General features: G+C 41.3%; 1 protein-coding gene across 1 annotated transcript in view; it reads left to right on the forward strand.

Moving 5' to 3' along the window:
• Positions 1 to 3,621: 3,621 nt before the first annotated feature.
• LOC124776752 (cytochrome P450 9e2-like) overlaps positions 3,622 to 13,028 on the forward strand; it is a 77,972-nt gene continuing 68,565 nt past the window's right edge. Inside the window, exon 1 of the mRNA XM_047251879.1 lies at positions 3,622 to 3,650. The gene's annotated coding sequence lies outside the window, so the exon portion shown is untranslated. The remainder of the gene's footprint in view (positions 3,651 to 13,028) is intronic.

Consider the following 13,028-nt stretch of genomic DNA (forward strand, 5'->3'; position numbering starts at 1 on the left):
TGGAAAATTTCTTTTCCAGAATTCATGGCCTTGGTGTCTTCTACAACAATCCCACACCTTTCGAGGTGGAAAGCAGAATTCGTTTATTGATACTGACTGGAAGTGCAAGTGTCTGGTGCTTCGACTTCAGAGGACAGAAATGAGAATTCTGCTTCTGAAAACTACCCGACACCTGCTGATGAAACTGAGGAAGATTTTGCACGTTTTCTCTCGAGTGATTTATGTATCAGAGTAACTTATAAATCACTTGACGTCGCTACAGATGACGGAAACTTCCCCTTAGATTTCGAGCTCAGTGATTCAGTATGTACCAGAGAAGCCGTGAACAATGATGCTTTAAAATATCTAGCAGGATACATAGCATTCAAGTGCAAAAACGTTGACAGTTCTTTGGGAAATACAGCAGGGCAGTGTGTTGTTGACACAGAATTAAGTCTGAAGCAAGACTGAATTACTATTATTTCATTTCTCCCGCTACTGACTGGTTTGCTAAAACACGTCAGTTAGAAATTATATTTGCTGCTTTTCGTGGATCAAATATTTCTCATCGTAGTAGAGTGTGGCAACCTTAGCAGATCATATATGTGCGAAATTTCCCGAAATTAATAGAAAAATAGTTCAACTACTTGTCAGAACAAGAACTTTTATACGGATTAGGCATTTAAACAAAAGCTCCAAAATTGATGAAATGAAACGGAATTCGGCAAGGAAGAATCGGCTCTGGGCAGCGTCGCCTTCAGCATCTTCAAATGGCTCAAATGGCTCTGAGCACTATGGGACTTAACTTCTGAGGTCATCAGTCCCCTAGAACTTAAAACTACTCAAACCTAACTAACATACGGACATCACACACATCCATGCCCAAGGCAGGATTCGAGCCTGCGACCGTAGCGGTCGCGCGGTTCCAGACTGAAGCACCTAGAACCGCTCGGTCACTACGGCCGGCTCAGCATCTTCGACGTAGCTTCTGCATCAGCTTTGTAAGGTAAGTTTGGAGATTATTATCTTTATATTTACAAAAAATGTGTAAAATAGGCAGTACCCAATTGTAAAACATTTACCGTGTAGTCAGATGCCTAAAATTCGAGCATGAATGCGGATGCGAACATCGGCCACTAGTTATGCGTGGCGATATATCATCATTGCCACTAATATTTAACGCATTTTTTTTTCGGAAACCTTGTATATAATATTAACATGAAGTGTGTTCAACCCTGTGAACGCGAAACTGTAAGTTATATGAGACGAGAAGAGACGTGAAAACAATTATTTTGCAATCTCCCATATTCTACAAACGGAGACTGCTGCCGTCTGGCTGCCGGGTGACGTAACAGTCGCTGACCAATGAGAGCGCACTAAGCCAATCTGGCATACCTTTTTTATTCATGTTCCTTGGTTCTGAGCATTCCAATGTACATCCAGGCACTGTTTTTTTCGCTTTTGCATTGGTGATTTGGTGCACTCTTTAACTCAAAAGCATTTCCACTTTATCGGAAATAACTGACATCCTTCTGCAAATACTTTGGGTACGACATAGCTCCGATGACCCCACCTCCCCATCCCACCCCCGTTTCCCATAAAATCTCACCGAGATGTGTGGGAATGTAATTGCATTTACGTTCTTCAATAAACTACTGAGAACAATCAGTACTCAGCTAGGAGATTTATGGCAAACGGCAAAAAATAAATACATACCTTTCACGACGGAGGTTCACTCACATCACCTCGAAACTGCAAATCAAATGTGTGTACCTTTATCCATGCATAGAAAACTGGAAAAAAATCACTAACTACACTGTAAACGTTTCGCGTTCGTTACCAGAGCAACAATGCACACCGATGTAGCTACGGAGTAAAGGCTCAGCGGTCTTGAAGAGAGGAAAAGGGGGGAGTGTTGGAATACCGCCTCTCTTCACATTTAGGTTATCACGTTGTTTTTATTGTCTGAAATGTTGGATTGTTCGTAGAGTGCAGCGGACATTGTCTTAGCGGCGAGCCAAGTCAGGGGTACCGACTGCTGTTTGGGCATTGTTGGGCGGCGTTTGTTATTTTCGATAGCACCGCACGTGGCTTGTGAATGCGTGACCGCGAGAATAAACTGATCAAAAAACGTTTTGCACCACCTGCAGATCTGCGAAGGTGTGTGGACTTGGATTCAAGAGGAACCGAACAGTAAGTAATGAGGGTGGTAACAATACTTGTTTTGAACAGGGGATAACTGTTAACAACGTAAAGAGACAGCAAAACTAATATTTTCAGTCAAGATTTCTGCCTTAAGTCTGGCGTTCCTCCCCCAATTTCGCGCCCTTGCCACTGTAGTTCGCGTATAGGACATAGCGCCCGATCAGTCTCAGCTACTGTTCGACAGTGCTTTGTTGAATTTGTTTCATGTGCACACAAAGGCTGTCCCCATTAGGAGTCACAGAAATAAAAATGGGACGAAGGGAGAGGACAGAATGCAGTAGGTGTTATAAGATGCTTCAGTCAAAAGCAAAAATCGCTGCCAACAAAAATAATGATCCCATATTTCTTGAGGGCAGCGTAGTTTATTCACTGGCTCTGCCTATAGAAAAAATAAAACTCCAAGTGAATTCGTTTGTGTTGGGAGGGGGGGGGGGCAGAAACACCCGCCCAATTCATTGTTGAAGTGGGGGGGGTCTTGCTCCTATCGCTCCCCCCCCCCCTCACCCCACGGTTGATATGACGTTGAGAATATATAATGACGCGGGGGATTTAAGATGACGCTTAAAATCTCTGGCTTTCTTACAAAACATTGAGTCAGAAATTAAGATCCATAAAATAAGACAATAAGTTGAATTATTTGCTTCAGTAATGTTGCAGAATTAAGAAAAAGTAAAAACAATAAAAATAACACACATTTAAAGATGCTTCTGTGCTATGTGCATAGCCAGTCCTAAGTCTTAATAAAATATGACGGGATGTTCTTATTACAAAACGGTTGTCATAGCCTCACCCACTGTTCCTATGACGGTCGCAGATTCCACGGATGAATTATTTGTGGTCGGTAACACCATGTTGACGTCACGGGTCGCAAAGACCACGATCGGAAAGCCCACGAAACCGTGGACGAGGATTCTTGGAATGTAGGTAGGTTGTGACTTTTTTTTTAAAAAAAAAAAAAAAAAAAGAACAACAGCGAGTTTCCAGGAGTACTGGACGCAAATTTCGCAGTGTGCAGTTTCCATATATCAGTTTTCAGTCTTCCACGACGAGAATTTGTATCATTCTATTGGAGGAACACATGTCCCGCAAATTGAGCCTTGTCCACTGTCAGGATAGATAGTGCGCAATACAGAATATAACTAACTATTGTAAACGTGATGGTTACACGTAGCACAGATCTGCTTGACGTCCTGAGTTTTGGTCTTAGCACTTTAATTTTGCACGGAGTTATGTGGCTGGCGTAATAAGAAATGTGAATGCAGTGGGTTCGGCGAATGTAGCGTTTCTCGGCTAGAGCTTCCTGCTGTGCGGTCGAGTGACTCATGAGGTGGCAGAGCCAACAGACGGCGTGACGCAAGCCGGTGGCTCCCCGCGACACCACACCGCCTTTTGCTGCGCCAGTCCTCTTTTCCTCCAGTCTGCGTTTTCCCTCCTGAGTGGATTGCTTCTGCTGCAGCTTCTGTGTCGTGAGTACAATTACGCCGAAAAGCGATGTGTAGTCGGCTTCCTCGAAGAAACAGTTTTAGCTTCAATTGTATGAAACGTGTCAACCGCCGTTTGTGCATATCCTGTAATGTGGTTGTGGTCTTCAGTCCAGAGACGGGTTTGATGCAGCTCTCCATGATACTCTATCCTGTGCAAGCTTCTTCATTTCCCAATACTTACTGCAACTATATCCTTCTGAATCTGTTTAGTGTATTCGTCTCCTGGTCTCCCTCTACGATTTTTACCCTCCACGTTGCCCTCCAATACTAAAATGGTACCGAGCGAGGTGGCGCAGTGGTTAGACACTGGACTCGTATCCGGGAGGACGACCATTCAGACCCACGTCCGGCCATCCTGATTTAGGTTTTCCGTGATTTCCCTAAATCGCTCCAGGCAAATGCCGGGATGGTTCCTTTCAAAGGGCACGGCCGACTTCCTTCCTCGTCCTTTCCTAATCCGATGAGACCGATGACCTCGCTGTCTGGTCTCCTTCCCCGAAACAACCAACCAACCAACTAAAATGGTGATCCCTTGATGTCTCAGAATATGCTCTACCAACCGATCCCTTCTTCTAGTCAAGTTACGCCACAAATTTCTCTTCTCTCGAGTTCTATTCAATACCTCGTCAATAGTTATGTGATCTACCCAACTAATCTTGAGCATTCTTCTGTAGCACCACATTTCGAAAGCTTCTATTCTCTTCTTGTCCAAACTATTTATCGTCCATGTTTCACTTCCATACAAATACTTTCAGAAACGACTTTCTAACACTTAATCTATACTCGATGTTAACAAATTTCTCTTCTTCAGAAATGCTTTCCTTGCAATTGCCAGTTTACATTTTATATACTCCCTACTTCGACCATCATAAGTTATTTTGCTCCCCAAACAACAGATCTCATTTACTACTTTAAGCGTCTCATTTCCTAATCTGATTCCCGCAGCATCACCCGATTTAATTCGACTGCAGTCCATTATCCTCGTTTAGCTATTGTTGATGTTCATCTTATATCCTCCTTTCAAGACACTGTCTATTTCGTTCGTACGGAAATACGGTGTGTGTGTGTGTGTTTTGCTCAGCTCTCGATACGTTTGTATGTCCCAGAACGCGAGTCACCAGTAAACAGAACATCCAGACTTTGAAATTTTTCCCATGATTAGCTTAGTAGTGATATTCTTCTCCCATTCTGATCTCCAGTGGCCAGCGGCGGTAGTCATGCAGGCTAGTGTCTTCTGTAGCCTATTATTGGTAGATGGTTCTCGATGGCGTGACTGCTAGCATGTTGTGATTCAGCATTAAATTGGCGAGCTGTCAATGTAGTGAATCGTGTGAGGCCTGATCCGTGCTGACTGGTCCAGGCTAACACAAAAACTGTTTCTGCAATGAAATGTTAATTCACTTTCAAGTGAAACACTTAAGCAGATAATTCTCAGCGAGTGAGTTCCTATTTTTAAGTCGTGTGGAGTAATGAAAAACTTAAAATTATGTTCTCGCCCGTAGTGTTGTCTTCGAAACAAAATCAGCCCAGTATATGAAAACTGCAAATTATTCAGTAATAGTTATGGGTTGCCTTTCCCTACACTATTGAAAGGAAAATACAAGTTTACACATTTATAGAATTAATTAGTATTATCATAAGAATGATTTTTCTTACAGTATCAATAACAAACACGTACCGTTCTCATCACGAATCGTCAATGACGTCCTTCTACAATCAAGAACAAAACGAAGAGTAGTTAGATTTTTCTCTGTCTTCCTCGTTAGAGGACTGTCTATTCATTTTTATCTTTGTTCACAGATTATCCTTGAAATACATAATTTTCGTATTAATACTAATTTTCATTATTATTTTTCTATATAATTTTACAATAATTCACTGCAATAATCACAACACATCGTCTTTATGGCTTTTATCAATATTTTCGTTGTTATGATTGTTTTTATATCGTCGCACTAGTTTCGTAAATTTTCACTATAACGTAACGGGATGGCACAGCTCCAATGACATAACCGCAAAGAAATACAATGAGGCTTCTGTGTCTTTGTGATGCGATTCTGTGCTTCGCTGTCACTGAAGGTCGGATGTCGTCACTTACGTGTAAAGCCGCACTTTCCCATTCGTAGGGAACACAGGAACGTAAATCTCCGTGCGAGACATCGGCAACAATAATATGATGTAAACCGAGGTTATTAACTTTTCTGTGGTGTGTTCTCCATTTCTCTGAAGCAGCATTAGTTAGAGCAATTATTCTGATACGATCGTGTGATCTCGCCGCCACGAAAGTAAAGTTTCATGCAGATTATTAGTACATTTGTTCATCCTTCCCAAGAACTCGGCACTGCACGGAATTATGTTCAAATTTGTTTGCCGGTTCAGCATTAATCCGAAGCACGCTCTATACCTCTTCTAGACACTCGGAATTTCAATTTGATGATTAGCTGTAATAAGGATAAATTTTTATTACAGGTTTCCTATCATCAGTTTATTAACTGACAGTTGTTACGTGAGGACCCAAATCAGACTTTTGTATGTTTTCGTGGGTCTGTGCGTCCAACGAGGTAATGGTGCTGGGGAGTCGATGTTAATGTTCCAGTCGCTCAACCTGTTTTGGTGACATCATAGGGAGAAGTAGCTTTCAACAATCCGGTGATAGCATCACTAATTATCCATAATCAAGGTCACAGTCGTACTTTTTCATTAACATCCTCAAGTAACCTAATTAAATTTGATGAAAAATTAAAAAAAGGGGGGAATTCAATGACAGCACAAATGGCAGTTAATGGTAATAATACACCTTGATTAGGAGATGTACTTCACTTTCATTAGGAGATGCGGGCTGATAGCTGACATCGTAACTGTGTGATTAGACGAAACCTTCACCTGTGACGAAGAAAAACTTTGCACCACTGACACATCAGAAATGTGTCCGTAAGCGTAGTAACCCATTACTTTATTCTTCTTTTTATGTTCTTTCCATTCTGTCTTTCCCACAGTTAATCCTCTCTCTGTTCTTTCAGAATACAGAAAGTACATTACTAATGGTAGTTTAATGTAAGGCACAGGATATTAACACGTCCTATCGAGTGGCCCCATCTGCCCGTATAATGCTACGAAGTGAGCAATCTCGTATTAGCCTTTCCCCTTCAGCAGCTTCTTTGTGTGATATGACTAATCAGCACCAGCATGAAGAACAGCGCGTGGCCAGACATTGCCTTCTAATATGGTCACGTAGTTAGATGCAGGTACAACGACATTTCGGCTGTAGAAATCAGGAGACTTGCATCTTCAGTTCTTTTTTAAGAGCAGTGAGTCGTGCCATCCTCTTTTCGGCGATAAACATAGAAATGATGCAACGAGGTTCCGGCAGAACTGAAGAGAGACCATAATAGAACAATAAAAAGTACGGGTTGAGGTTTCCATTACCATTATCATTTACACTGTGCCTGATCTAAGAAATTTAAAAGCTTCCGTTACAGAAAATAAGATCCGAATTCTTCATGTGCTGAACACATTGTACAGACGTATCATTCCTCTGCTGGATAAGGTGTTAATAAGTAGAGCTTTCCACTACTTTTTGCCACTACCTATAGATAATACGTCAGTTATTTTGCGAATAAAACTGTTGATCGCTGGTACGTTAATAACCTGTGTAACCGCTAGAATGTTAAATGCAGGCATGCAAACGTGCATGCATTGTGTGTAAGTTGCCTAGTCAGCTTCCTGTGAAAAATTCGAGCTACTGCCAGTGCCTTTATTGATTTCTGTTTTGTAGGGATTAGGCCATGGTCAAAGGCACTCCTAATGCATTAGAAAACCCCGGAGGCTATAAAGGGTGTCTTCAGCAGTAGTAGACGAACCTTTAGGCACTGAAACACAGCCTCATTGCCCATAAAACAGAAATCACCTTCTCATATGTACCTAACGCAGGAAAACCCCGGGGAAACCAAGGAAACAGTGTGAACTGCTACAGCTTGTAAAGAGTCGTCAACTTCTCTTTGGTTTTTGTTTGTTTTCCATATAATTTGAACCGCACGTCATTCAGTGTTAGTCCATTGCCTATTTTATGCCCTTACATATTATAAATGGCACTTTATAGGTAATGAAAATTAGTCGATCGCGTAATTTCTGCGCTTTTATCTAACGAAAGCAATTACTTTTGAAGCAAGTACAGTTTGCATGCTCAAATATAACAAAATAGTTAATTATTGTTGTTATTTTGTACTCAGTACAAAGTGATCAAAGGGAAGAGTTTCTTGCTATTAGTGATAAGTATGGAAGTTGTTTATAAATAACAGGGACAGTCCGACGAAGTATTGTAGTGATGTCTGATATATTTTTGTTTTGCAGGTTTTTTTATTTCATCTTTTTTTGAGGAAACTGCATTTTTAGCGCTGTATGATAAAACTGTACTGTTTTCATTATTTTTATTGCAACATCCCTGCGCTTCACGTTACAGATGAACAATTTTCGACCAAGAGCAGAATTAAACATTTACAATTTGAGTTTTGCTGTAAATACTATTCATTCTTAAGTAACAGACAGGAGGGTAACTAGGTAGAAAAAAAGTGTTCCGTTGGTTACCCGGCCCTGTATATATACCTTCACTCAGTTTCTAGACAGTTCATCGCTTCCGGTTTTCAGAGGAATCTGGTAAGACACTGATCGCATACATAAATAAAGCGATCGTTATGAGGTAACGCCTAATAGGTATGCAACACACCTAATATACATGTAATGTGAGTATGACCTTAACCGACCAAAGCTGTTAGGAAAACTACCATAGTCTTTGCTTACTTATGGTAGGCTACAGTAGTCTTACAACTCTAAATAGAGCACGAGTCCCCGGCGAAAAGATCGCCATCATGATGTAGCACAGGAGAAACCTAAACACTGCCCCATACGACCTACGGACATTATGGTTATAATAATGAAGGCAGGGCCTTATATATTCTATGCCACGTTGTTTAAAATGTTTTAAGTTTTGTAAGTACACATGTATTCTCATAACTAAGTGCTCATGTGTCTGGTATTACTTTGATGTACGGGGGTTCAGTCACTATCATTGTTTATTTCTTGTTGCTTAGGTACGCACGTAATGATGTGACTGTAAGCCACGAAATCGGTAGAGCGTAATAAAATTGGTTCACGATAGAGCTGTATGCGGAGTTCTTGCTACAAAATGTACTTAACACAGCTGCAAATGCCTCAAGCCACAGAGCCGTTTGTAGTAGATGAGAATTTTTCACACCATTTAGTCCAGTGACTAGTTTTTCCGTCGCAACTGTGTTTTATGTACAACTCAGTCGCTGATTCTGACTATATGAAAGATTTCATTATGCCTCTCATAATAATCTGTATCTTGCTTGGTTGACAGGTTGTGTAGTCCCACTGCTTTTTACAGACTAAGAACACTGTTGACGATTGACGCTGTTATGTAGGGGGTCGTTAGGAAAGTAGAGAACGTTTTCTTTTGCAGAAATTTATATCGGATATAATTAAACGGAACTGTATTTTACATACAATTTTAATCCCAAGCTACTTTTCTACGTAGCCACAGTTCAAAATAGGCACTTGTACCATGTTATTAACTTTTATATGCCTTCTGCATACTCAGTTGCCGCCAAATTGTTGAACCACCGATTGACGGCTTCTTTAAGTTCATCACTTCTGTAGCGTTGTCCACTCAAAAAATCTTTCAGTTTGGTAAATAAGTGAGACTCAGGCTGGGGCTAAGTCCTGACTGTGTGGCAAATGCTGAAACGTTTCCCACCGAAACCGTACGCGAAGGAACTTGCCCCCCTTCTTGTAGCAGTGTACCGTAGGTCTCTAGAAGAGCGTAGCGTTCCAAAGGATTGGAATAGGGCACAGGTCATCCCCGTTTTCAAGAAGGGACGTCGAACAGATGTGCAGAACTACAGACTTATATCTCTAACGTCGATCAGTTGTAGAATTTTTGAAACACGTATTATGTTCGAGTATACTGACTTTTCTGGAGACTAGAAATCTACTCTGTAGGAATCAGCATGGGTTTCGAAAAAGACGATCGTGTGAAAGCCAGCTCGTTCCCAGGTAGATGCCGTGTTTCTTGGCTTGCGCAAGGCGTTCGATACAGTTCCCCACAGTCGTTTAATGAACAAAGTAAGAGCATATGGACTATCAGACCAATTGTGTGCTTGGATTGAAGAGTTCCTAGATAACAGAACGCAGCATGTCATTCTCAATGGAGAGAAGTCTTCCGAAGTGAGAGTGATTTCAGGTGTGCCGCAGGGGAGTGTCGTAGGACCGTTGCTATTCACAATATACATAAATGACCTTGTGGATAACATCGGAAGTTCACTGAGGCTTTTTGCGGATGATGCTGTGGTATATCGAGAGGTTGTAACAATGGAAAATTGTACTGAAATGCAGGAGGATGTGCAGCGAATTGACGCATGGTGCAAGGAATGGCAATTGAATCTCAATGTAGACAAGTGTAATGTGCTGCGAGTACACAGAAAGAAAGAACCTTTATCATTTAGCTACAATATAGCAGGTCAGCAACTGGAAGCAGTTAATTCCATAAATTATCTGGGAGTACGCATTAGGAGTGATTTAAAATGGGATGATCATATAAAGTTGATCGTTGGTAAAGCAGATGCCAGACTGAGATTCGTTGGAAGAATCCTAAGGAAATGCAATCCGAAAACAAAGGAAGTAGGTTACAAAATGGTTCAAATGGTTCTGAGCACTATGGGACTTAACATCTGTGGTCATCAGTCCCCTAGAACTTAGAACTACTTAAACCTAACTAACCTAAGGACATCACACACATCCATGTCCGAGGCAGGATTCGAACCTGCGACCGTAGCAGTCGCGCAGTTCCGGACTGCGCGCCTAGAACCGCTAGACCACCGCGGCCGGCAAGTAGGTTACAGTACGCTTGTTCGCCCACTGCTTGAATACTTCTCAGCAGTGTGGGATCCGTGCCAGATAGGGTTGACAGGTGAGATAGAGAGGATCCAACGGAGAGCAGCGCGCTTCGTTACAGGATCATTTAGTAATCACGAAAGCGTTACGGAGATGACAGATAAACTCCAGTGGAAGACTCTGCAGGAGGGACGCCCAGTAGCTCGTTACGGGCTTTTGGTGAAGTTTCGAGAACATACCTTCACCGAGGAATCAAGCAGTACATTGCTCCCTCCTACGTATATCTCGCGAAGAGACCATGAGGATAAAATCAGAGAGATTAGAGCCCACACAGAGGCATACGGACAGTCCTTCTTTCCACGAAGAATACGAAACTGGAATAGAAGGGAGAACCGATAGAGGTACTCAAGGTACCCACCTTCGCACACCGTCAGGTGGCTTACGGAGTATGGATGTAGATGTAGATGTAGAAAGCAAGTCCTGTGTCACCCCACTGCATGCGGACGTGCGTTATCTTAAAGGAAGATGACTCCAGTGGTTAGGAATCCGCGCCTTTTGTTTTTAATGTTGCGACGACGTCGTCGAAGCGTCTGAGAGGAGGCCGCTGCACTTGTGGCCTCACCTCTTGGCATGTAGTGCATGAGCAGGACACCTTCACGATCCCAGAACACCGTAGCCGCAATCTTTCTGGAGCTCAATTCTGCTGTTGTTTTTGATTGTTTCGTGGGGGATTGCGAATGGTGCCATTCCACTGACTTGCACTTTGTTTCAGGTGTGAAATGTGATATCCAAGTCTCATCACCAGTGACAATCTGATTCAAAAATTCGTCACCATTCTTTTCAAAAGGACTGGGAAATGTCAATGCAGCTGGCATTTGTTTGGTTTTCTGTTCCTCTGACAAAATTCGAGAAACCCTCATGGCACACACTTTTTTTTATCCCAGATCTGCTGTAACAGTCTCGTACGACCCAGTTCTTGAAATGTCTACATCTACATCTATATCTACACGGTTACTCTGCAATTCACACTTAGGTGCCTGGCAGAGGGTTCATCGAACCACTTTCATATTACTTCTCTACCATTCCACACTCGAATGCCGCGTGGAAAAAAGGAACACCTAAATCTTTCCGTTCGAGCTCAGATTTCTCTTATTTTATTGTGATGATCATTTCTCCCTACGTAGGTGGGTGTCAACAAAATATTTTCGCATTCGGAAGAGAAAGTTGGTGATTGAAATTTCGTAAATAGATCTCACTGACTGCCATCCCAACTCGCGTATCACATCAGTGACACTCTCACCCCTATTGCGCGATAACACGAAACGAGCTGCCCTTCTTTGCAGTTTTTCGATGTCCTCCGTCAATCCTACCTGGTTAGGATCCCACACCGCGCAGCAATATTCCAGCAGAGGACGGACAAGTGTAATGTAGGCTGTCTCTTTAGTGGGTTTGTCGCATCTTCTAAGTGTTCTGGCAACAAAGCGCAGTCTTTGTTTCGCCTTCCCCACAATATTATCTATATGGTCTTTCCAATTTAAGTTGCTCGCAATTGTAATTCCTAGGTATTTAGTCGAATTGACAGCCCTTAGATTTGTGCTATTTATCGTATACCCAAAATTTATCGAATTTCTTTTAGTACCCATGTGGATGACCTCGCACTTTTCTTTGTTTAGTGCCAATTGCACTTTTCGCACCATACAGAAATTCTCTCTAGATCATTTTGTAATTGGTATTGATCGTCTGATGAATGTACTAGATGGTAAATTACAGTGTCATCTGCAAACAATCTAAGGAGGCTGCTTAGATTATCACCTAGATCATTTATGGAAATCAGGAACAGCAGAGGACGTATTAGATTACATTAGATTAGATTAATACTAGTTCCATGGATCATGAATACGATATTTCGTAATGATGTGGAACGAGTCGAATTTTCTAATACATGACATAATTAGGTTAATTTAACAACATACTTAAGTTAATATAACAACTTTATTTTTTTGTGTTTTTTGTTTTTCTTTATTTTTTATTTTATTTTTATTTTTTAAATATTTTTTTCTATTTTTTCTTAATTTATATCTAAAAATTCCTCTATGGAGTAGAAGGAGTTGTCATTCAGAAATTCTTTTAATTTCTTCTTAAATACTTGTTGGTTATCTGTCATACTTTTGATACTATTTGGTAAGTGACCAAAGACTTTAGTGCCAGTATAATTCACCCCTTTCTGTGCCAAAGTTAGATTTAATCTTGAATAGTGAAGATCATCCTTTCTCCTAGTATTGTAGCTATGCACACTGCTATTACTTTTGAATTGGGTTTGGTTGTTAATAACAAATTTCATAAGAGAGTATATATACTGAGAAGCTACTGTGAATATCCCTAGATCCTTAAATAAATGTCTGCAGGATGATCTTGGGTGGACTCCAGCTATTATTCTGATTACACGCCTTT

The sequence above is a fragment of the Schistocerca piceifrons genome, chromosome 2, assembly GCF_021461385.2.
Source record: "Schistocerca piceifrons isolate TAMUIC-IGC-003096 chromosome 2, iqSchPice1.1, whole genome shotgun sequence".
NCBI classification, from domain to species: domain Eukaryota; kingdom Metazoa; phylum Arthropoda; class Insecta; order Orthoptera; family Acrididae; genus Schistocerca; species Schistocerca piceifrons.